This window comes from Tachypleus tridentatus, chromosome 9, assembly GCF_004210375.1.
Source record: "Tachypleus tridentatus isolate NWPU-2018 chromosome 9, ASM421037v1, whole genome shotgun sequence".
Classification (NCBI taxonomy): domain Eukaryota; kingdom Metazoa; phylum Arthropoda; class Merostomata; order Xiphosura; family Limulidae; genus Tachypleus; species Tachypleus tridentatus.
In genome coordinates this window covers 77,738,381-77,760,885 of record NC_134833.1, presented here as the reverse complement: position 1 = coordinate 77,760,885, position 22,505 = coordinate 77,738,381, and the positions used below count along the sequence as shown (strand labels likewise).

The 22,505-nt window shown below is 34.8% G+C and overlaps 1 protein-coding gene across 3 annotated transcripts in view; it reads left to right on the top strand.

Annotated features, from left to right (window-relative positions):
- Window positions 1–22,505, top strand: part of LOC143225546 (peripheral plasma membrane protein CASK-like) — a 240,825-nt gene that overhangs the window by 11,032 nt on the left and 207,288 nt on the right. Inside the window, exons 1-2 of one of the 3 annotated variants that reach the window (XM_076455199.1) lie at window positions 3,923–4,030; window positions 4,183–4,262. The exons of the other annotated variants lie outside the window; for them this stretch is intronic. The gene's annotated coding sequence lies outside the window, so the exon portion shown is untranslated. Of the gene's footprint in view, window positions 1–3,922; window positions 4,031–4,182; window positions 4,263–22,505 lie in introns of those variants that run through there. 3 annotated transcript variants of the gene reach the window in all.

The window sequence follows — 22,505 nt, the reverse complement described above, 5'->3', positions numbered from 1 at the left end:
TTTCTGGAATGAGGTGTATCTCCACTCGCAAAGATGGAATTACGATACCAACCAATGTCCTCATTGGCTTGAAAGTTGCTGTCTACCACTTTATCTCGGACGTATGCTGCTGCTCTTTGTTTCTCTATACAGTGAGAGTGCAGACGGATCTCTGTGTCCCCAAACGAATCGTTCTCAAAACAAATGTCTTTTTACCTCCATTGTTAAAAAAATTAATGAATCAACTTCAACACCTATCTCTGCCCATCACATATATTGCAGCAAATCCCAAGATCCATTTCCTTTGGTTCCGGTTATGGGCACACCTCGGGTGCATTAACTTCTCTCACATCAAGATGCAAAACAGTCATTCGTTCATGCCCTCAATTGCTGGAATCCTCTTCCAAGAACAAAGACTTGCCCAGTTGACCCAGGGCAAGATCCATGGAGGTCGATAGATTCCCTCGAATAAAGACGGTAAAGAAAAAAGACGTGGTCGTAAACAGAAGGGTTCTCCACCCAGGTCGCATACACATAAATAATAATGGCCACCTTGATACAATGGAACTGTCGAGGTTTACATTCCAATCTGGATGACATCAAAACACTAATTGCATCCTACCATCCTGTATGTCTTTCCTTACAGGAAACATTTCTGAAACCTGCTGATACAGTCACCTTTTGGTGGTTTTCGTTGTACAGAAATGACAGGATATGTGGTGGACGTGTGCATGAAGGGGTGGCACTGTTGGTTGATCAGCATGTGCCCACCCTGTCTTTGCTACTCGATACACCTTTGGAGGCTGCAGCCATCAGTGTTTCTTGGGTCATACCATCACTGTTCTCTTTACCTGTTGTCTGCAGAGACCTATGATCAATCAGACCTTGATGATCTCATTAAACAGCTGCTGTCTCCCCTTTTAATTCTGGGGGACTTTAATGGACATTATCCCTTTAAGGGAAGTGCTGATAATGATAGGAGGGGTTGCTCCATAGAACATATGCTCTCTGATCACAACCTTTCTTTTTTCAGTAGTGGTTCTTCTATTTATTTTCATGTTCTAAGTCAGTCCTTTACTGCTATTGATCTCTCAATTTGCCCCTTCACTATTCTCTCATTTTTCATGGAGGGTTGACAATAATCCACAAGGCAGTAATCATTTTCCTATAATTTTGATAGAGACTGGCCATAGTCGATGCCACCAGACCCACATGCCCCAGTGGAAGCTGGATCAAGCACACTGGCCTTCTTGCACTGCACTCGCAGAACTTGATCCTGACATCGTCTGTAAGCCATCAATAGACGACTTGTGGCAGCATTAATTGACTGTATTATACAACCAGCTACTCAATGTATTTCTAAAACCTCGACACGAATTCTATGATATCCTCGTCTGGGGTGAAATCCTGCCTGCCATATGGCATGGAAGGCTCAAAAATGGGCTTGGGATACCTTTCATAGGTATCCCACACTCTCGCATCACATCGCATTCCAGCTGGCCCGTGCACAAGCTTCTTTGGGTAAGAGTCAAAGCCAGAAGGAATCTTGGATTCAGTTCACAAACAGCGTATCTTCTAACACAAGTTCCAAAGGTCTGTGGGCAATATAATTCTGTCCCTCTCTCGATCTTGCTCTCTGATGGCTAAGAAGTAGCTGATACCCAGAGTATCGCCGATACTCTCTGTGAAAGCTTTTTCTGGGTATATAGCACTTCTGCCTCTTCCTTCACCTTCTTGGCCATCAAGACTCGGGCAGAGCAATCACCTCTTTTCTTTCAAGCTGATTGTCTCTATGACTGTAATTGTCCCATTACACTGGTGGAACTCGAACTGGCAGTACATTGGTTGGACCTTATGATGTACATTGAAATGCTGCACCATGTATCTCCTGATTCTCTTGCTATTCTTCTGATTATTTCTAACTAGATATAGCAGGAGTATGATTTTTCTTATGCCCGGCGCCAGGCTGTTATCCTACCTTTCTCTAAGCCTGGGAAGGATACAAAGATTCCTTCAAACTACCGTTTAGTTGCTTTGACGAGCTGTCTCTAAGATATTAGAGAGGACTATTAATGCTCGTCTTGTTTGGTTCCTTGAATCAAACAACCTCTTCTCACCCACCCGGTATGGGTTTGATGACAGTGCTCCACCATGGGACACCTGATTTGACTTGAAACGTCAATCATAGAAACCTTTCTCAAACATCATCTTGTATCAGTATTCTTTGACATTGAGAAGGCTTATGACACAACATGGAGGTATGGAATTTTGCGAGACTTCCATATGTATGAGTTATATGGCCATTTGTCCATTTCTATTAAAACTTTTTTAATGGACAGGAGATTCCAAGTTCATGTGGGTTCGACACTTTCCTGTTCTTTTCTATAGGAACTTGTAGTCCCTCAGGGCTGTTTTGAGTGCCACACTTTTCAATGTAAAGATTAATGCCATCATTGAACAACTCCATCTTACTGTTGCAAACAGGCTTTATGTCGAGGACTGTCACATCTCGTATCAATTGTTGAACATGAGGTATATTGAGTGGCAGCTACAGACTGCCCTCAATTGTTTACTGAAGTGGATTATACCAAACGGCTTTAACTTCTCTCTCTCTCTCTCTAAAACCGTTTGCATGCACTTTTTCTGCCAACGGGGTATTCATGCTGATTCTGAACTCCATATCACTGAAGTTGTGCTACCTGTAGTCCCTGGGACAAAGTTTTTGGGATTTATCTTTAACCATAAGCTGACCTTTATATCACACATCAAGCAGCTATGGGTCAAGTGTACAAGAGCACTGATCATCCTCCAGGTCTTCTCTTCCACCTCTTGGGGGATGGATCAGTGTTCTATGTTAAAGATATATTGTGCTCTTATTCGATCGAAACTCGACTATGGACCACTGATTTATGACTCTGCCAGGACCTTGGCCTTAAAGATGCTGGACCCCATTCACCAGCAAGGGCTTTGGCTCTGCACTGGGGCTTTCCGTACTTCTTCAGTTCAAAGCTTATACATAGTCTCATGAACCTTCTCTGCACCTATGTTATTTGCAACTGTCTTTACTGTATGCTTTGAAACTTCGTTTTTTACCAAAGCATCCAACCTGGGGTTGTGGTTTCCTTCTTTGGTGGGCCATACCTTTTTAGAACAGATGATCTGCCATTGCTCCTTTTGGCCTTTGTATTCAGGCACCGTTGGAGGAATTGGGTCTGTCCTTAGATAACACTGCTGTATCCACTGGTCAACTCATCCCACCGTGGCTTTTTACCATCTCCAAATGTGATCTATTTTTACGTCATCTGAGAAAAGCAGACATTCCTGATTGAAAATACTGTTATTTGCTGAACATCTTCCTAATCATCTTTCCATTCCTATTTATACAGATGGTTCAAAATCAGGTGACTATGTGGACTCTTTTGTGGTTTGGTGGTTGTGCACTGAATCCCCTCTACAGCTTCTGTGTTCACTGCTGAACTGTACACCATTTCTCATGCCCTGGATCAAATACAGCTAAGCAGTACTTAAACTGCTCTATTTATACTGACTTGCTTAGTTCTCTAGTGACCCTGGAATCGCTTTACGTTAGTTCGAACCCTGTACACGCCGATATTCAAAACCGATTGGCCCATTTCTCTTTAACATCTACTTCTATCTAGTTTTTCTGGATATTGGCCCACGTTGTTATTCGCGGGAATGAGCTCACCGCAGCTAAATCTGTTTGCTCTGGTACTATCACCGCTGTGCCTGTTTCATACATGGACTATGGTCCTGTATTGAAGGCTTGGCTCCGTGCCAGCTGGCAGTCGACGTGGAGTGAGCAACGTGAAAACTGCTTTTCCAAATAAAACCCTATATTGGACTTTGGCTGTTGTTCTAACTAGACTACGCATCAGTCACAGTTTTTAACTCATCGTTTTATTTTACCTGGAACTGATGCACCAGTGTGTAGTCTGTGTAACACTCGGGTCACAATAAGCCACATCTTACTTTCTTTCGGTCGTTACGATTCTCAACGACGGCACCATTTTTAAACATGCTTTGTCCCAAGGTTTGTCCATAACGTCAGACAGTGTTATTGGTGATGGCGACACTGTCCGCCTTACAAATATTTTTAGTTTTTTAAAGGCCGTTGACGTTTTAAACACTTAAGTTTTTAACTCATAAATTAGACGTTTTTGTAATATGATTTCCTTTTTTCAGTACAACTAGTTCGATATGAAATTAGAAAATGGCCGTAACGTCAAATAAACTGAAACCAGGACTGGAAAGGCCAACTTCAGGTGACTCATGCTGATGTTTGAACTTACTCGTTATTCATCCTGGCGAGTTGTAATAATTAAAATTATGCTATAGAAAGTCCTTTAAAATTTGTATTACTTTGTTTTATATCTTAATGCGGTAAACTAGACATACAAATTTGAGTTAACGACATTTAGGTATTTAATTCAAAATTTTATTTTTCTTTGATTCATTTTTACGGGTTTTAATAATTTCTCTAATTTTAAAATTTGTCGGATGTTTGACCCGAATAGCCTAGTTGCTTTGCGCCATAAAACGCCAACCAACCATTTGAACCATTTGTTTTCAACAATTAATTTTATACATGCGTATATGTTAAAATAATCCAAACAAGTATTTAATTAACTATTTCATTTGGTAGAGAGATGATACTTGTTTTGTTTTTTTTAAAACAAACTTTGGTTTGCTTGTGGTAGTTGAAAATATAATTGGAGGAGTTTCATACTGTGTAAGGTTCTTATAATGAAAGGTAGCCATTAGAAACCTTCCTAACTAGCAGTTACAAAATAAACTTTTCGGCTAAATATATTCGATACAATGTAATATATTATAAGTTTTATATAAAAATGTTTTATGAGGTATGTTCCTGTAAACTATTTCATATCTTACTTGTAATTACTCTATGGGAAAAATAGTATCTGCACAGTGTGTTTCACCATGGATGCCAGAAGTTGTATGTCGCGTTGCGCAAGCAAAATAAGGAAGTGTGTAGAGGCAGGAATTTCAAAACACAGTGCTGGTATATGTACAGTTTGCCTTTATTATGTGACACCTGTGATACAGTCGATTCATGTGTGGATATTGTTATGTTGCATCTGTATTGTTTTTTGTTTTTCTTATAGCAAAGCCACATCAGGCTATCTGCTGAGCCCACCGAGGGGAATCGAACCCCTAATTTTAGCGTTGTAAATCCGGAGACTTACCGCAGTACTAGCGGGAGGCTGCATCTGTAACTAGTATTGTGTTACATTTCTCTCTGTATTTTATCTGTTTTTATTAAGATTACTAGTGAACTTTTTAGAATATTAATTTTGTTTTAGATTTTGGTGTAATTTCCAAAATGCAATTAATTAATGTGTAATAAACATACACAACCTTGGGTTACCAATATAAAGGTTTTGAGGTTAGTGTTATACATTGCACAAAATAATCAAAATGTAATTGAAATTTGTAAAATACTAAACACAAGAATCAATCACTGTTATAAAGTAGTGTCAGCTGTTTCACTCTGATCATTTTTATGCAGATCAGACATGTGATGACTACTGATGTTACCTGAAAGGTAGGTGGTTGGTTATTTAGCCTATGCTTCATACATAGCAATCTTGTACAATATTTTTAGTTCTTGGTTTAAAGTGAACCAGAAAAGTTAAAATTCTCAAAGTTGTTCTTGAACTACATGGTTAAGGTTAGACCTCAGAAATGACTTAGATATTTAGCTCATTGGTGTGTCGTGAGATAAAAGGAAATTGGCCAGTCAAATCATGCTGTCGCAATATGCTTGTAAATTTATCTTGGTATACCAACAATGTGGAACTGATGGTAAAGTTTCTCAGGCGCCTGGTCAATGCCGGTCGATATCCACAACATAATTGTAAGGCACCTGTTTTGAAACTTAATCAGATGCTTAAAACTTGAAACAGACATCATGAAACAGCTTATCTACAATGATGCAAAGAACTGGGCCAGTGGACAGTCAATATATGGAGCAGACGTTTTGTACCTGATAATGTAACCAAATAATGGCAGAATCAAGAACCAGATTCAATGCTATATTCATAAAGGAAAGTGATGAATATGATGGTGGTGGTGGAATTAAGATGTAGGTAAGAATAAGTGGAAATACCACCATCTGCATTCTCTAGAAAAGTAGAGTTAATGACCCTCGCTTTTGGGACCACTTTTTCTAATCCCTTCTGCTGCCATGTGATACTTAGATATATGTTTTTTAAAATTTATTGGTAGATTATAGTACTTGTAATACCTGAAGAATATCATGTATGAATTAGATACTCAGTGAAGCAACATAACATCTATTGTTGAGTGTCACTCAAATAATGTAAGCTTTTGCGTTTTTATTGACATCAAAACTGTTTTGTGAGATGCACATCACTAAGTATGAAATACAGGAATATAGTTTACAAATGCTGCCAAAATGTTTTGGATGGATAGTGAGAAAGCTTTGTAACTGAATGATGTATGCGATTTTTGTAAACCATTTTGGACATTGTGACGTCAGAAAATATAAAGCTCAGTCTTTGATTATCAGGTGAAACAAATTTTCAAAACACCTATAGTGTGCAAATATACATACTTTTTACATACATATGTCTTATAAACTTTTTGACAGATATCTATGATTAATAAGCTTTCATAGTCTTTAGATTCAAGTGTTTTCTTTTACACATTTTGTGGAACTGACTGTAATAAAATAACAGAAACATAATGTTTATGAAATAAATTTGTTTTTCCAATTCACTAAAGAGTTATGACATATTTATTATAAGGAGAAGAAAATATTAAAATTTAGCGTCAATAAAGTTCAACGTTTAAGGTATAATATTCACCGTGTTCATCTTTCCTTTCACCCCTTTGTTTCAAACCTATCCATTTATTTTAAAGTTCTTTATTGTACTTGAAGGTTTATGTACACATTATGTAATAATAACTGAGATGATTTGGTATTTGCAATTATTGACTAAAGAGGTTAGGTTTACATGCACTATATATGCATTAATATATTAACAGGAAAATATTCGTATTGTTTTTGTGGGAAGGTTATTGAAGCCTGCAAGGCTATAGCAACTAACTAGACATCGTGTCACCAACTTTGCGTGTACAGATGCTCTTCCTACCTGGTCCTGATTGTCGTAATTGTTGGGTTTTTCTTTCGTCACGCACGTACAAATCTGCTTTGATGTTTATTTTGTGAAGTTGAACTCTGCTTTGATAAGTTATAGATCGCTTTCTCTTTCTCGTACGAAAGTTTGGTAGATTGATGCGCAATGAAAATGAAGCAACAGTCACAAATGTACGCTCAGACAGAATGGATACCATGATAAATAATTTTATTTATAAAATAAATGGGTAATGTAAAAGAGTTACTTGTAGCTGGTTAGATTCCGCTATGTTTTCCATCAGCATTTTATTAAATAACGCGTTTGGATTCTACTATTGCAGTCATTCTGTTTCCATGTGCTGATAATTATTTCAGCCTACTTACAGATGTACAAGTTTTGTTTGTCTGATATAGAGGTCGTGGCTATCTTGTTGTCATTTTTCGTCACGCATATACAGTTGATTTCATCTCCTCGATTGGGAGATGAAGCCAGTACTTCTTGCATATAAGGTGAATATTTTATCACCTGAGCTAAAGGACTGAGCCAACAACTTACCGACACACTTCAGTAACGTGTTAAACTTTCTGAACACGTGCGTTTGTGTAGTTTATTGAATTGTCCGTTATAAACTACCAACTCCAAAAAATATCGAAATAACGCTATAAATGCTACGAATAAATAACTGGTAAGAGTATCGACCAATAGCAACTTCGGCCAGTGTTTTCTGTTTTCGTGTATCCTGTGTGTTGACCAATGTCCAATAATTGTTAACAATTTGTTATTTTATACACTTTCGAAGGTGGTCGTGTCGTCGTGTTTATGTAACGTAATAAACTTTAACGCGTCTTCACGAGTATTGAAATAGTTTGATAAGCTTCCTCTTTGAAAGTATGTTTTTACTATCTTTATAGTTTAATTAATAAGCTGTCGTTATGATGCCGTGGCTTGCTTACTTTGCTCATTCAAAATAGTTTTAGTACAAGATATTCGTTTGTTTTTTTCGCATTTCAACAATCAGTGTTTACCGACGCAGTTCTTTTCGTTAGTAATTTGGTACAAGTGTTTATATATTCGTCGTTTTAAGTTTATAATAATGGTATTATGTAACATGTAGCTATAGCTTAGATAATGTGATCGAAATAAATATAAAGTTAACCTAATTATTTTACCAGTAGTGATATCAATTCAAGATTGAAACAACTTGTTCTAACTAAGTTGGTACTGCATATTGGTTATTATAATTTACCAGGTTAATTTTGCGTAAAATTTGATCTCCATAAACAAGAGTTGCTACCCCTAAAACCCGTTACCATATATAGTACCGAGTTTCTATTTTATTTCCATTTGGTATTTCCACGTGAAGTAATTTTCTAGACAAAGTCAGTAGAGCATAGCGCTTCAATACATGTACTCATACCTACTGCGTAGTTTTCATAAGCAGACATCCTGCCTTTCATATGGCTTTCTGAAAGAATTGTTTCGTCAGGGGTTCTTCGGATTGACATCACAAGTTAATAAGCAGTGCAAGTCACTATACGTGCAGTGCGTAATTTGAAATGGTGATTTTATGTATGTGTCTGTGTTGAAACGGGAAACTTGAATCAAAATAAGTTTTTTGACGATAACCATTAAGCCTTCTTTCAGCCTGTTTTCAACTAGATTTAGTCAAGACGAGGTGTAGACAGAGGTTTACAACATATTTAAATTTGCTATTTAATTTCGAACTTTACGTTGGACATTTCATGTGAAAAACTAAGTGACGAAAGTATTGATTCGTCGCATTAAATTGAAAAGTCCAAGTATTTACTACAATATTTTATTACATATATATTGCACGTTAGAGAAAGAAAAGTCGCCATAATTGTCGCATTTGGGCACCAAGGTTGTTCATACCAATCTCGTCTTGGTAATTTATTCACAAATTTTCAAGTATTGTTCGTATTGTTTCAGCTTCCCTTACTCCCTTATTCTGTATATCTAAGAGGTGCTCTCTTTAGGAAATGTCTCAACTGGTAGTGGGAGGCCTGAAGTCAGAGCCTTCTCACTTTAACCACAGCATGGACATTGTCAGTTGCATTCAAAGCTGGACAGTTTTTGGTGTGTTTTTATTATAACAGTCACTCATAACATGGTTGTAATTACAAATGTTCATAAAGAAAATAGGGACTTTTGAAGATACGTATGGGATTGTTCATAATAATTGTTCTTAATGTTACACACATGCATTGAACGTGACAATCAAAAGTTTTAAACTATTATTTAGCGACTAATTAGGATATTTTGATACGCAACATAATTTTAATCACAAGGTTTCTAGCGGGTTGGTCGTCAACATTTTGTTTGTAATTAAGCACAAAACTACAGAATGTGCTCTGCTATCCACGGGTATCGAAACCCAATTTCTGTCGCCAAAAGAAATTTTATCTAAGGCCGAATTTATAGAGATTTAAACCTTTTCTAAAACATTCCTTTATTTGATGTCAAACATGTGAAAATCTGAGATCATTATCTACCACCTACCTAGTTTTAACAGTAATTTTATCATCATTTGATGGTGTAAAATGCTGCGATTTTAGATTGCCTCTTTTATTACTATTTTATGCAAGATTTATAAAGTGTGAGAATACTCTTTATAACGTAATAACCCACATACGCCATCTTATAAAACAAAAAGTTAATATATATATTAGGAAAATGTATCTCCAAATGATTAAAAAAAAAGTCGAAGCGGTTTTGCCTACTGTGTGATCATTAGCCGGATCAAATATTATCATATATTACTTGTGGAAACTTTGTCACTATAAATTTAACACATAAATGTCATTAGTAGAATAACTACAATGCTACTATCAGTTTCATTTAAATATATTTGAGTGTGAAAATGTCGTTTCGTTACACTTCTCTAATTTACAAGTTCCTTTAGAAAAAGAGGTTACAATTTAAAAATTTTAAAACCGGTTTAGCATCATGCTTGAACCGATTTATAACCGGTTACTAGTTTGACTTAGTGTTTACGCAAGTTCAAGAATTGTCGATGTCACGTTGCAAAACTGACACGGATTAAACTCGTGTACCCTTGTGTTGAGTTTTGATTGTTCAATAGTACATTTAAATTAAAAAATATTGTTAACTCTGGCTTCTATTTCAGAACACCAAGTGATTTACACGAGCTGTCATATCAGTGTTACCGCTTCGGGTCTTACGTTTAGAATTGGATAAGAAGTATATGTATATGCTCTGTATATGTATTTTTTTGCCTGCGTTTAACTGCAAAACATCTAAGTTCTAAACTTCTGTACGCTATTGGTCTCGTGGTATAATGGTCGAGCACAATCGAATTTCGACATATGACACGTGTAGCGATGTAAGTACAACCGCGTAAAAATAAAACAGAGCAGTGGCTTCCAGTAGTAGATAAATCTTGACCCAGTTAGAGCCGAATCGAACCGTAATCGTGAAGTCCCTAGCTTTTTATTGGTATACGCCTTTCTTTACTCTGCAAGTTCTTAAAGTACCTGCCTCCCAGTGGCTCAGCGGTATGTATGTGGACTTGTAATGCTAAAACTTGAGTTTCGATACACATAGTAGACACAGATAGTTCATTTTGTAGCTTTGCGCTTAATCACAAACAAAACATGGAAGTACCACGTAATAGAAATATTCTTAAGGGAGCGTTATGTTAACATTTATTTTATTTGTTTAATTTAACATATTTCAATGAATAATTTTTTAAACTTTTTCTTCAGTTAATGTTTAGTTTAATACTATACTTTAAATTATTATATGCATTTAGAACTCACTTGAATCTGATACGCTGGCCAAATCTCGTGGTACATTATTGATTACGGAGAGCGTGAAAAAAAATATACATTGCTACTTTTTATAAGTAGAAACGTGTTTAGCTATATAGACTGCCATGTTGAGTCTTAGTTCCGTTGTAAGTACAAAGTTAATTATCATGCTGTTACCGCATATCTCTTAATGGTTAATAGGAGTATGTTGCTATTTTTCGCGTCTACAAATTTCCCTTGTAGAAAGGACGCTGTGGTACTAAAAGTATATATCCTTAATGAGAGATGCGTCTGTTTTTTCCAAAAACCCGTTCTCGAAGAAACATCATTTTATTGGTTTTCTAAATAGGGAAGAATACAACTTCTGTTAAGAAAAAAGGGATATTCTTTCTGCTGTGTTTTGATATAGGTTCGACTTAGTTTGATGTTCTAAATTCCCTTATTTTTGTGCCTTCTGGAATGTTAATTGTTTTTATCTGGCACTCATCAATGAAACATGCAACTTGCAATATACCTTAAATTATAGATGATAATAGTACATCATTCAACACTCAAAATACTTTGTCTATGTTTAGGTTTAGATGAACTGTAGTTGAGATACACAGTTGCGTGAAGGTGGAACACTAACGTGACAGATATTCATAATTTGAACAATATATCTTGTTCTAAGAGATTCCTGCTTCAGTTAGTCATTGGATGTTAAAAATAATGGGTCGCATGGAATAGAGTACTAAATAGTTGTGTTAAATGTCAAGTGAATAATAATAATCGGCTTGTATTTTAGGTTGGTGCTTTGATTGGAAACAGGTTGTGAACTATTGCGTGTAATTAGGTGATTATCGGTTACGTGTAATAAATGAAAGTACCAATAAAATTATTGGGTCTACATACATTAAATTGAAGGTGATTTATCGAGTATGTGAAGGAAGTATGGCGTAGGTTGATGAATATCTGTGTTATACGTAGGATTTTAGGCGTAAGGTAATGATTATCTCGCTTTCTTCCGCTAATGTATGTAACACGCATTATCAATAGTACACAATGTAACATCAACTGTGTAGGACGTGCTTACAATGAATAACTTTATAAAAGACGTTAACATAATCTTGACGTATGATTTAATATGCCGTAACATAACATGATAATGACTGAAAAAGGCATGAATTTCTCCCTTTCTTAACTAGTTTAGAATATTTTTCTGTTATATTCAGGTAAAGTGTTTGCAGATTTTCTACATATAGCATAAGATTAGTACATCTTTCGACTTTCTGGCATTACGTTAGTAACAATCTTTATACCGTAGTAAACATTGAATATGCTCTCGAATTTATATCATTTGGCTCTGTTCTGATCATTTTGAGGAGAGTCGGGCACATATCCAGAGGTGATACTTGTACAATTTTTAATGAGCTAGTTTTTTTTTCCCCTCCTCAAGCATTGTTTGGAATAATTGGTGACGTATTTAGAAAAAAACTCGTTACGATATCTATTTTTAAATAACGACATTTGTGACAACTCGGACAAAGCAAAAAGCAACAGAAGTTGTACTACGTTGCTTGCTGTTTCTAAATTTATAAATGCTGTGCGTATAAATAATACCTGCAAGTAAAATGGAATGTAAGTGTTTATTTGAAGTCGTTAAGAACATTTAGTCATGTCATATTCAAGTAAATGTTTGTTTTTCTTCAGGTATTTTACATATAATGACGTTCTTGTAAACCCAGTTTCGAAAGGTCGTGAAACGTGCACTGATGTTTCTACCCTACATTATCCAGAACTGACCACTAATATAAAATTTTAAAAGATGGATAAAAAGGTGTGCTTACAATTCAATAATTCAGTAGTCCTGAACACGCTAGCTTCCTACAAAACGGGATGGCAGTGTGATTTTACTTTTTCCTAAGTAAATTAAGTTCCACAAGAACAAACAGTTGAGTAGATGCAATTTCATTTATATTTTACAACACAAATGACGTCCAAATTGTCGAGTTCGTAGTAGCCACTCAGTGAATAATGACACATTTTTCATTGTGAATAAAGATTTTATTTTCTCTTGTGTTTGTTTCTTTTTTTCTCTCAGCGGGTTTACTGTATGTGAATTTTGCAGATGCTTTCCAACTTTTGTTAGACATTCATTGAACCTGAATTCCACAGCATCTACTTCATTAACCCTTTCGGCACGGTTGGCGGCTGCAGTCAACTTGTAGGCTCAGCGCGGCAGGCGACCTTCCTTTATTCCTGGTATTCTTATGTATTGAATTTAACATATATAGTATTGGGTACAATCACTGAATATTTCAGGGACTTTTGTTGAGTTATTGCCGAGATATCATGCTTTTAGTACTGATACCGTAATTAGTTGAAGTATCAAACATATATATTCAGCGCCATGCCAAACATTAAAAAGTTGTTATTCAGTGCCGAAAGGGTTAAAAGTAAATTTTACAGTATATGTGCGTCAATAGAGTTTCAAGTACAAAATAAAATGGTTTGTTCTGTTCACAATATACGTTTTTTTTTGTTTTTTCTTACTTAATTTGTTGACAAATATATTTAATTTTTAATTTAATAATTCATACTTTTATGTAATATCATTTCTTTGTTTTGTGGGCAGTTTCTTGTAATAAATTTTAAAATGCACTGTGTTTGTATAACATCTAATTTTTTAAAATTTGTCTGTTAGCTAGAGGTAGTTGCAAATCGTAATAACGTTACGAACGTCAATATCAAAGTTATTTAATATGTGCCCAGAAAGTTCTAAACAAATTTCAAGTAAACTTGGCTTACAAATCTCACAATGTTCAAGTTTATAAATAATGTTATGAAAGAACTAATGTGTTATCGTTGGCCTGGGCTTTGAATTATTTTCACCAGATAATTCAAAATAACCTGCTAATGAAAGAACTACGCTATCAAACTGGTGTCAGAATGGGGCATTTAGTTTTGGTGAAAATACACAATAGAACTTTGAATATACTGTGGTGTTAGCGACTACGAGATCAGAGCCCCCACTGGGACAGTGGTAAGAGAACCGATGTGGCTTTGCTATAAGAACCCCCCCCCCCACTAGAAGGTCAAGAACTGAGCGAAGCGTTATTTGAGATGATGAAATAATTAAAATAAAACCTTGCAGAATAAATTACAAAATTTAAAGGAAAAGACCAAAAGAAAACGGCAGAAATTAAAAGAACGTGTCAGGAATTTTAAAGGAGGTGTTAAGAGAAAGAGATGGATTATTTAAATAAGAACTGAAAATAAAAACAACTGAGTGAAGACGAGATTGATGAAGCTGTTAGACATTTTCAGGGAGAATATAATAAGATTAAGGGTAGAAATGCCGTAACAAGATTGGTGAAGTCAAAAGCAAAGTATAAAAAGAAAAGAACAAAGTGAAGAAAGTCATCAGTGAGGTAGAAAAGAACATTAATGATAGAATAAAACATTTGGTAAACGAATTATAAAGATTAAACAATCCAAACCTTTTTCTGAAATAAGAGTACTTAATTTGGGCTACATCTGTTACTGTTGTAGAACCTGTTAGATTTTCCTGACACTACCAAATCAATTTCAAGAATTCAGTATACACCTTGTAATTATACAGTTGTATCAGGCTGTGTTAAAAATAATTTCCTGGATAACAAGTTATCTAGTTTTATTCTGACTAAAAACAAAAACAACAGCTTCAGTAACATTTAAGTAACTTTCCAGCTGAGAGGCGTAATATCACGTACTGATTGCTGTCTTGTCCAACAAGTTCCATCAAGTTCGGAGAGTTTTATCAGAAAGAAATATCCAGTTCAAAACTCTTCGACAGGATATGGAAGGAAGGAGGAAGACCTTAGCCAAATTTGCAGAAGATTTGGAAATCTTTGCACAACTTTCTGATTTGGACGCATTTCTTGGAATGAAAGATGATTTCGTGCATGATCATTTTAGAGAAGCCATGAGTGTCGAGCATATGATAATGAAGTGGAGCAAAGTGGGTGTATATCTTTAAAGGAAGCGTTGCAGTTGGCGATAGAAGTTGAATCATTAAACCTGCAAATAAATTAGTAAAATAACTATCTAGAAGTAGCCCCACCCCTACGTCTCGGTAATACTTCTTGCAGACTTGTAATGCTAAAACTGGAGTTTCGATATAATTGCTTACCATAGTACAGATAGACCATTGTGTGGCCTAGAATAACTGAAAGGATTAATCGAGCAGCTAATTATACAGAATGGAGGAAATATAACACAAGAACATGAGTGTTTTAAGTGCGTTTTAAGAGGACATGTGCGAAAAGCTGTATTATAAAAACCTGTATGGAGTAATAAGTATTTCTAGTAGACGCTAGAGAAAGGAAACTTTAATATTGGGAAATATGGTCATTAAATCTGAGACTGTTATTAAACCAATGAAACAATATCATAAAGAAACAATTGTTCAACATGATTTTTTAAATATTAAATATAGGGAAATTGTCTCCAAATAAGAAGAAAAAAAGGTGGTTGAGGGGAATAGTAGGCGGACACACAGTTTCAGCAGAAGGGGAATTTGGAAGTTATTCTTACTGTGGGAATCTTCTCTACCTAAGGGTGCGTGTGCAACTGACATCAAGGAAGAGTGCATGTTAGGAACTACTTTGGATAACGTGATTACGTTAGTTTCTCATAGCTTTACAGTATATCGCCAGGAAATCCATGTGTACTACATGGTAATTATTCCATCAAAGGTTTAACCTTCAGTGACGATTGAGAGGGTGGTCGATGTCTCACTGCGAAGTAAAATACTGATATGATTTTTTAGCAATAAATTTTCATCTAGTGATTGGAGCATAGTGGAACCAAATACTTTAGCATCTTCTGAAGAATTAATGGTTGGAAATACTTTGAATATGAAGAGTAAACAAATTCACACGCGACTTTACCCAGAGAAAACTAAGTCAATATGCGATAAAAGGTTGCTATAATGTTAATGCTTATAATCCTGGATTTCCTCGAGTTAACAAACTCCAAAGTTAAGTACGTGTTTGGAAGGGTCATACATCATACTGAAAGTAATTGGAGAACTGGAAAACAAACTCCAGAAGGACATGCGATCCAAGCTAAAGGTCATCTATTGTTAGTGTCTTTGGAATAACATGGATGGTAGAGTGACTAACTAGGTGACTTCAGAGAAGAACTTGGTAGTGTAAATTTTATCTGCTGATAAGCCCAGAGTTCCTGCAGTGATTCCTTCAAAATGATAATCAAGGATCTGTTTTCTGTATTAAAATTACTCAAGGAATTTCGAAATCTGAGAAGGGTTAGTGCTTTAAACTACATTTTTAATTTGTAAATTGGTTGTTAGTCGGAGGGAGCTGTGAGTCATAATGATAACGTTCAAATCGGAAGGTTTAATATTATAGGCTTAGAAAGTTGTAAAGACTTGAAGTTGTTTAGGAAACTTGTGGGTAGATTATAAATTCAAAACACGTAGAAAATAGTTAAAAATGATAATAGTTGTTTTTAGCCCCTAAGAGTGAATAATTGTATTTTAGTTTCTGCTGTGAATTGGTACAAGAAAGTTTATTCTATGTATTAGTGAAATGCATTTAGTGTTATATGGAAATGTGACCTTCAAGTTCCGTAGTGTACAAGTGTTTAAAAAGTTTAAGGAACAGATAAATTAATTTGTTATCGATTACATGGACTGGGCTTTGAATTATGTTTATTGGATAACACTACATAACAATTTTTTTGAAAAGTTTTGCTTCCTGAAAAGTTTTTGCTGGTTGTGACAGATACCTGGTTGGTATGCACAAATAGTTTTGGTTTTGCTTCATCACTTAGGAACTAAGTGAAATAGACAGTTAACTGTTTACCGGCAATAACGTATTTAATTGCGTTTGTTTCTAATACGCTATTAATTTCAACATAATTAAGTGTTTTGCTCCCGATTTTCATTTGTATTCAATGTCTGGTGCATCACGTTGCAGTGTCAAACAGTAGTCAGCAAGCATTGACGGATTCCAGTTGCCCCGATATCGTTTATCCATTGCAGCAATGTCCTGGTGAAACCTTTCACCGTGTTCGTCACTGATAGCACCGAGATTTGCGGGAAGGAAGTCCAAGTGTGAGTGAAGGAAACGAATCTTGACTGACATGTTGTATTTCATTGTTTTGTATGCATTGAGAAGTTTGTCTACCAGCTGAATGTAATTTGGGACTCTGTGATTGCTTTCCAGGCAATCTTTTCGGACCCTGTGGTATCCATGTTACCTTGTAATCATCTCGCATAAAACTTCAGAAGGGCTTACTAAATGGTATCTAGTTTTGGTTTTAAAAAACTCGTGAAATTTTTATTCAAGATTTCTATCATTATTTGGTCATAAAATTTGTAAGAATTACACTGCTGGCCAAAATATTAAGGCCAATGAACATAAAGAAAACATTTCAGTGTTCACATTTTCCCTATTAAATGCTTAAAAGTTTATTTTTATTTTCCCTTTTCTTATTTTCATCTTTCGAAGCTCTACTCAAATAAGTGGTTGAGTCTAACAACGTAAAATGCATATTTTTCCTTTTTTTTCATTGACCTTAAGATTTTGGCCAGCAGTGTAGTTGTAAGACATTGTTTGAAAATACTTCTTTCCATTTTAAGTTTTTAATTTTCTTATTGTTGATCAGAAATTCCATTTTTATATATGTATATATATCTAGTGAGTTCTAACTAAATCATTATTTATTGACATACTTCTTTTTGATTCTTTAATTTTCTGATTGCACGTTAAGACTCGGTGAGTGGAAAAGCTGTTAAACTGTTATTAAACTTTATAAGAAATGCATCAGAATTAATCTCGGAGCGTTCAAAATTTCTAAAGTTTTGTAAAGCTCCAAATACATATTTTTCTTTATGTAGTTCAAGTATTAGATATATGCAAGTTTAGTGTTTGGCTTTGCACCAGCGACTGGAATGTCAGTAACATAAACATATTATAACGTTAGACCTGTGGCTGTATTTCCTAATCCTATAGACCAGAGTCTAACTAAAAACTAGCTAGTAGTTAAAGTGGGGAAGTTCACGACGATATGCATACTGATAAAACAATCAAAGACATGACATACCAGTTGAAAATAAGTAAATGGTGATTATGTTACAAAACATCCTATCCGTACATCTTGTTTCTCATTAAAACAAGTATGATTTAAATGTGTGCAGTTATAGTACGATTAAGTGTCACCTATACTATCTTCCACATGTATAGGCAGCATAGCCTGTAGTTCTTACTCCTGATTTTTTGGCTGTGGGGTCACTATAAGTCATTGGTTTACCACGATGAGCTCACTATATCGACAAACCTAAGCGATATACGACATCATGCAAGTGCATCGGCTGTAATTTGCATGCATGTATGTTCTTTTGTTTCAATAAAGTTGGTTATATTACAAGATTGTTTATTTGCATCTATAAATCACTGCGCCGCCGTGTATCAAGTTCATGCAGGTATGTATCACGTTCTCTTGCAAGTGAAAGCAACAAGCTCACAAGTTGTGATCACACTCAATATAGTTGTTGTCTTTGCTAATTTTGTGATCAGCGCCATCTGGTGATAGTTATTTTTGGCACTGTCGCATTTCACGTCGTGTCATTAATTCTTTTGCTAGTCATTACAGCTACCTAATAATTAAATTTCTAATTATTAACACTAGAATAAGTTAACTAATTTTTCAGTAACTATGTATTCACATGGTACATGATATATTCTTAATTCACATTCTGTTTGTTATACAAATGCCCAAAATCTTATTGATAAAAGTAAAGGAAGCTGCTACATCTTTGTAGAAAATTTGATTGCTATGCAGATTTCTTCTTTTATGTAAATTAAATTATACCATTGTGACTTTAAAGTCGAATATACATGATTTCTGTCGTGAACTGCTCTTTTTTTTCAAATCGTATTTTGGATAACTTGGCTAAAAACTAATTGCACATGTGGGGAAAAACAAACTGGGGTAAAATAGCTGGGCACATGGGTTATATGTATATGAGAAGAAGAGGTAGCAAATACGATTTACGCAGCGATGGGGATACACCGTTTATGAGGTTATACAGGGTGTTCGGAATGTCACTGTGCACTTGTATATTTATTAACAGATATATTTCAGTATAAAATACAGGAGGTAAATATGAATGACAATTATAGACAATGTTGAAAGTGATCCCCGTTGGCATCAATACAGGCCTGGATCCTTCTTATTTTGTTTCTAATCACTGCTGTCAGTTGCTGGCTTGAAATAGACTGAATAAAATGATTACAAAACTGCACAGTGACTTTCCGAACATCCTGTATAAAACTTTGGCTTATTCTAAAATGATGAGTCGTATAAGATAAATGAAGCGTCAACAACTGGATTTCGAAAATAACTGAATGTGTTTAATACATTTAACAAAACACTATTAAATACAGCATTGGTCTTGATTAGAATACGTCAGTCTTATTAATTTCACCAGGTTTACACTTTTATCAACATACCATTGGTCGGCGTCATCAGATGTGTCATCTACAATATCTAAAGATATTTTGTTGCCAAATAGAATTGTGGATAATTAATCCACTTTTGCCCATTTCCCGTAACACCTTGTACTAGTATGTTCTTTATTTAACAAATAAATAAACATACTCTTGTTGTATAATAGGTACAATGAAATATTATGAATGTTTATATGTATAAACAGAAACACGTGTTTAATTCGCTTTATGTCTGACATACGAAGTAGTAGTTTGGTTGTTAAGCACAAGGCTACACAAAAGGCTGTACGTGCTATATCCACCACGGGTATCGAAACTCAGTTTTAGCGCTATAAGTCTTCGGACTTGCAATTGAGCCAGTGCGAGTCTCGAAGGATACAACTTAACAGAAGCAGAACTTTGATGCGAATTTTAAAAAAACATTGTGTGGGTTTAAAAAACAAACCAACTTATTTTAAGGTTGTTGATGCGGCACAATGTACAGGTTTTTAAAATAGTGCAGAATAAGTAAGTTAACAAAGACTTCTGAAACATGGAACAAAATTATTTGCAGAATAAACGTATACAAGTAAGACTTGCGAAACGTAATAAAATGATGCACAGAATAAGTAAACAAAGACTTGTGAAACCTAACAAAAGATTTAAACAAATTCGAGAGTTAAAAAATGTGAAATTAACAAAACCGAACAAATTACAAATCAGGTTTGTAGAATTATTAATTTTTGCAATGTGTTGTATGAAAAAAAAGATTTTCTTACCTACTGCTGCAAATTGTCGGTAAAACCTGTAACGTTTTTGCTCATTGCTGAACATTCCCTAAACTTCAACAAGCAGAGTAGATCTTGATGGATTACCCTTCTTGCCGTAACTACTATTTATGTTATTCATACCTTTGCTCCCATTGCAACATATTCTCGAGTTTTTCACGGTAGACAGAATCTTTCCCCAGAATTTGTTTTTGCTTAACACACTCTATTAATTTATGGTATTCCTTTCATTATCAGTTAAGTTCTTCATAGTAGACCCTCCATTTTTTAAAATCAAGCATTAAATTCTAGCAGATGCACGCGATTAATTTTAGGAATAAATTCTATCATAGAACGTGCTCAAACTTTACCATGTAGAATATTATCCCGTTAGTTTCTCTGACACTTACGACATATTTCATATTAACTTGCTGTCGATCTGATATTAAAATGAGCTGACTAAAACAGGATATATAATTAGATATTTGAAATGTATAGCTGAAATGTTAAGTTTTTAAAATAGGCAAAACGGGAAATTCCTCGTATATCTGTGTGTTGGTGGTATGTATGTTATTTTGGTTATCTTGTACTCCACACAGTAGACCTATATGTATATGTTTCGAAGAAATTAGACTACTAATTTATTTTTTCTAGATTATTTAGAAGACAGGTTAGGATATTAAAGATAAATACAAAACCAAATCAGTTATGTTGCACGTTATACTTTATGTATAAATTAAAACATTATTTTATATAATAGCAGGAAATAAAGATTTAAGATTTCTCATTCAGTAAGGTTAATGTTAACGAGAAAAACAGTATTCAGAGATTTATATTTTATTTCAGATTATTTTTAAAATTCCTCATTTGTTTTCTCCAACTCTTCTTCCTTTAAAAATTTGTTTGACCTTTCCTCTTTCATGTTCCATTTTTTACCTTTTTTATTTTGTTCCCACTAGAAGCCACTATCACATCTGTTTAATTTTTTTTTTTCATATATTTAGCACAATCTCATGCTGTCAGATTCTTACCTTATGTGTGCATACCGTCATCACTGTGTCTTTACTTTTTTATACTCCGGTCTTTTAGTTAACGTTGAATTTATACTGACAAAGACCTTGTGAAACAATTCAGCCCATTGTTTGTCTGTCATTCGTGGCTGTTGTTTCTATAAACCTTTTGAGATTCACTTGTAAACGTAGCGAACCGATAACTAAATGGATATGTGCTATTCTAGTACTGTTGTAGTGTATACTGTTTGTACATGGTCGTAAAAATATCCACACTTCTTGACATTGAGAAAACCACACGATTTTTTTTTTTGATCTGTTGAAACCAGTTATTAAAGTTTACATGATTTAACTTTGTCTTCGAAGTCATTATTAGATTTCATATAATGATATTTTCACTGATCTCGCATGTGCTTTTGGGTTACTTTACATTGACATATTGTACTAAATTTTTGAATAATTTTTAAAATAATAATTAGCTCTCCCTTTTTCGTCTTGCACTGTTCTTTAGGACGACTTCATATTGAACACCAAGTAACAGCTTATCTTTTAATACCATATTCTACTTCTTCAGATATTCACATATAATGGTTTGCTTGCTTCTACTGATATCTCTTCCTTGGTATTGCTTATTAAAAATTGATGCAATTTCTTTTCAGCTGATTCCTTTGAAGCACTTCTACAAAAGTATCACTTTAGTTTCACCTTTGAGTTAACTATCCAGTCTGATGTCAACATCTAATTAAAACATGGAGATTGACTTTAAGGAAGTTTCTTTCACTATTCTTGAGCACAGATTTTTATGCATTACGAAAAAAGAAAAAGTATAGAAACCAACTTTAACGGCAATACGAAGAGAGTTGAAGCTCACACACTCGTGTTTATGATAAGGCTTATGTGCTCTTAACTTTGCCTGTAGTTAAACTTGTATTTTGTGTATGTGTAAAATAATTTAAAATACTTCATAAATAAAATGACAAATTTAGTTTATACATTTATTACGTTGGGTGACAAGACAGTGGAATGTTGCTTTTCTGTTTTCGGTTTGCCAGATATCGGTAACTGAGAACCTATATGCAACCTTTCCTGTCCTTGGCTGTATAATGTCTGTTTTGAAAAATTAAGTATGTGTATACTTAACATTCTTGTAATTATATAACTGTATTTATATAGCCATGATGTTCAATACGGAAGGCGCTACTGACTGGTTGTTCTTCTCCTGATCAGTATTTCTAAATTACAGATGACTGGTCCTGAGACCAGGTGTTTGTCCTGGCTTTTTAACCCGTGTTGCATAAGGTGACCTTTCGAGGTTGAAAAACCAGATAACGTGTACGTACAT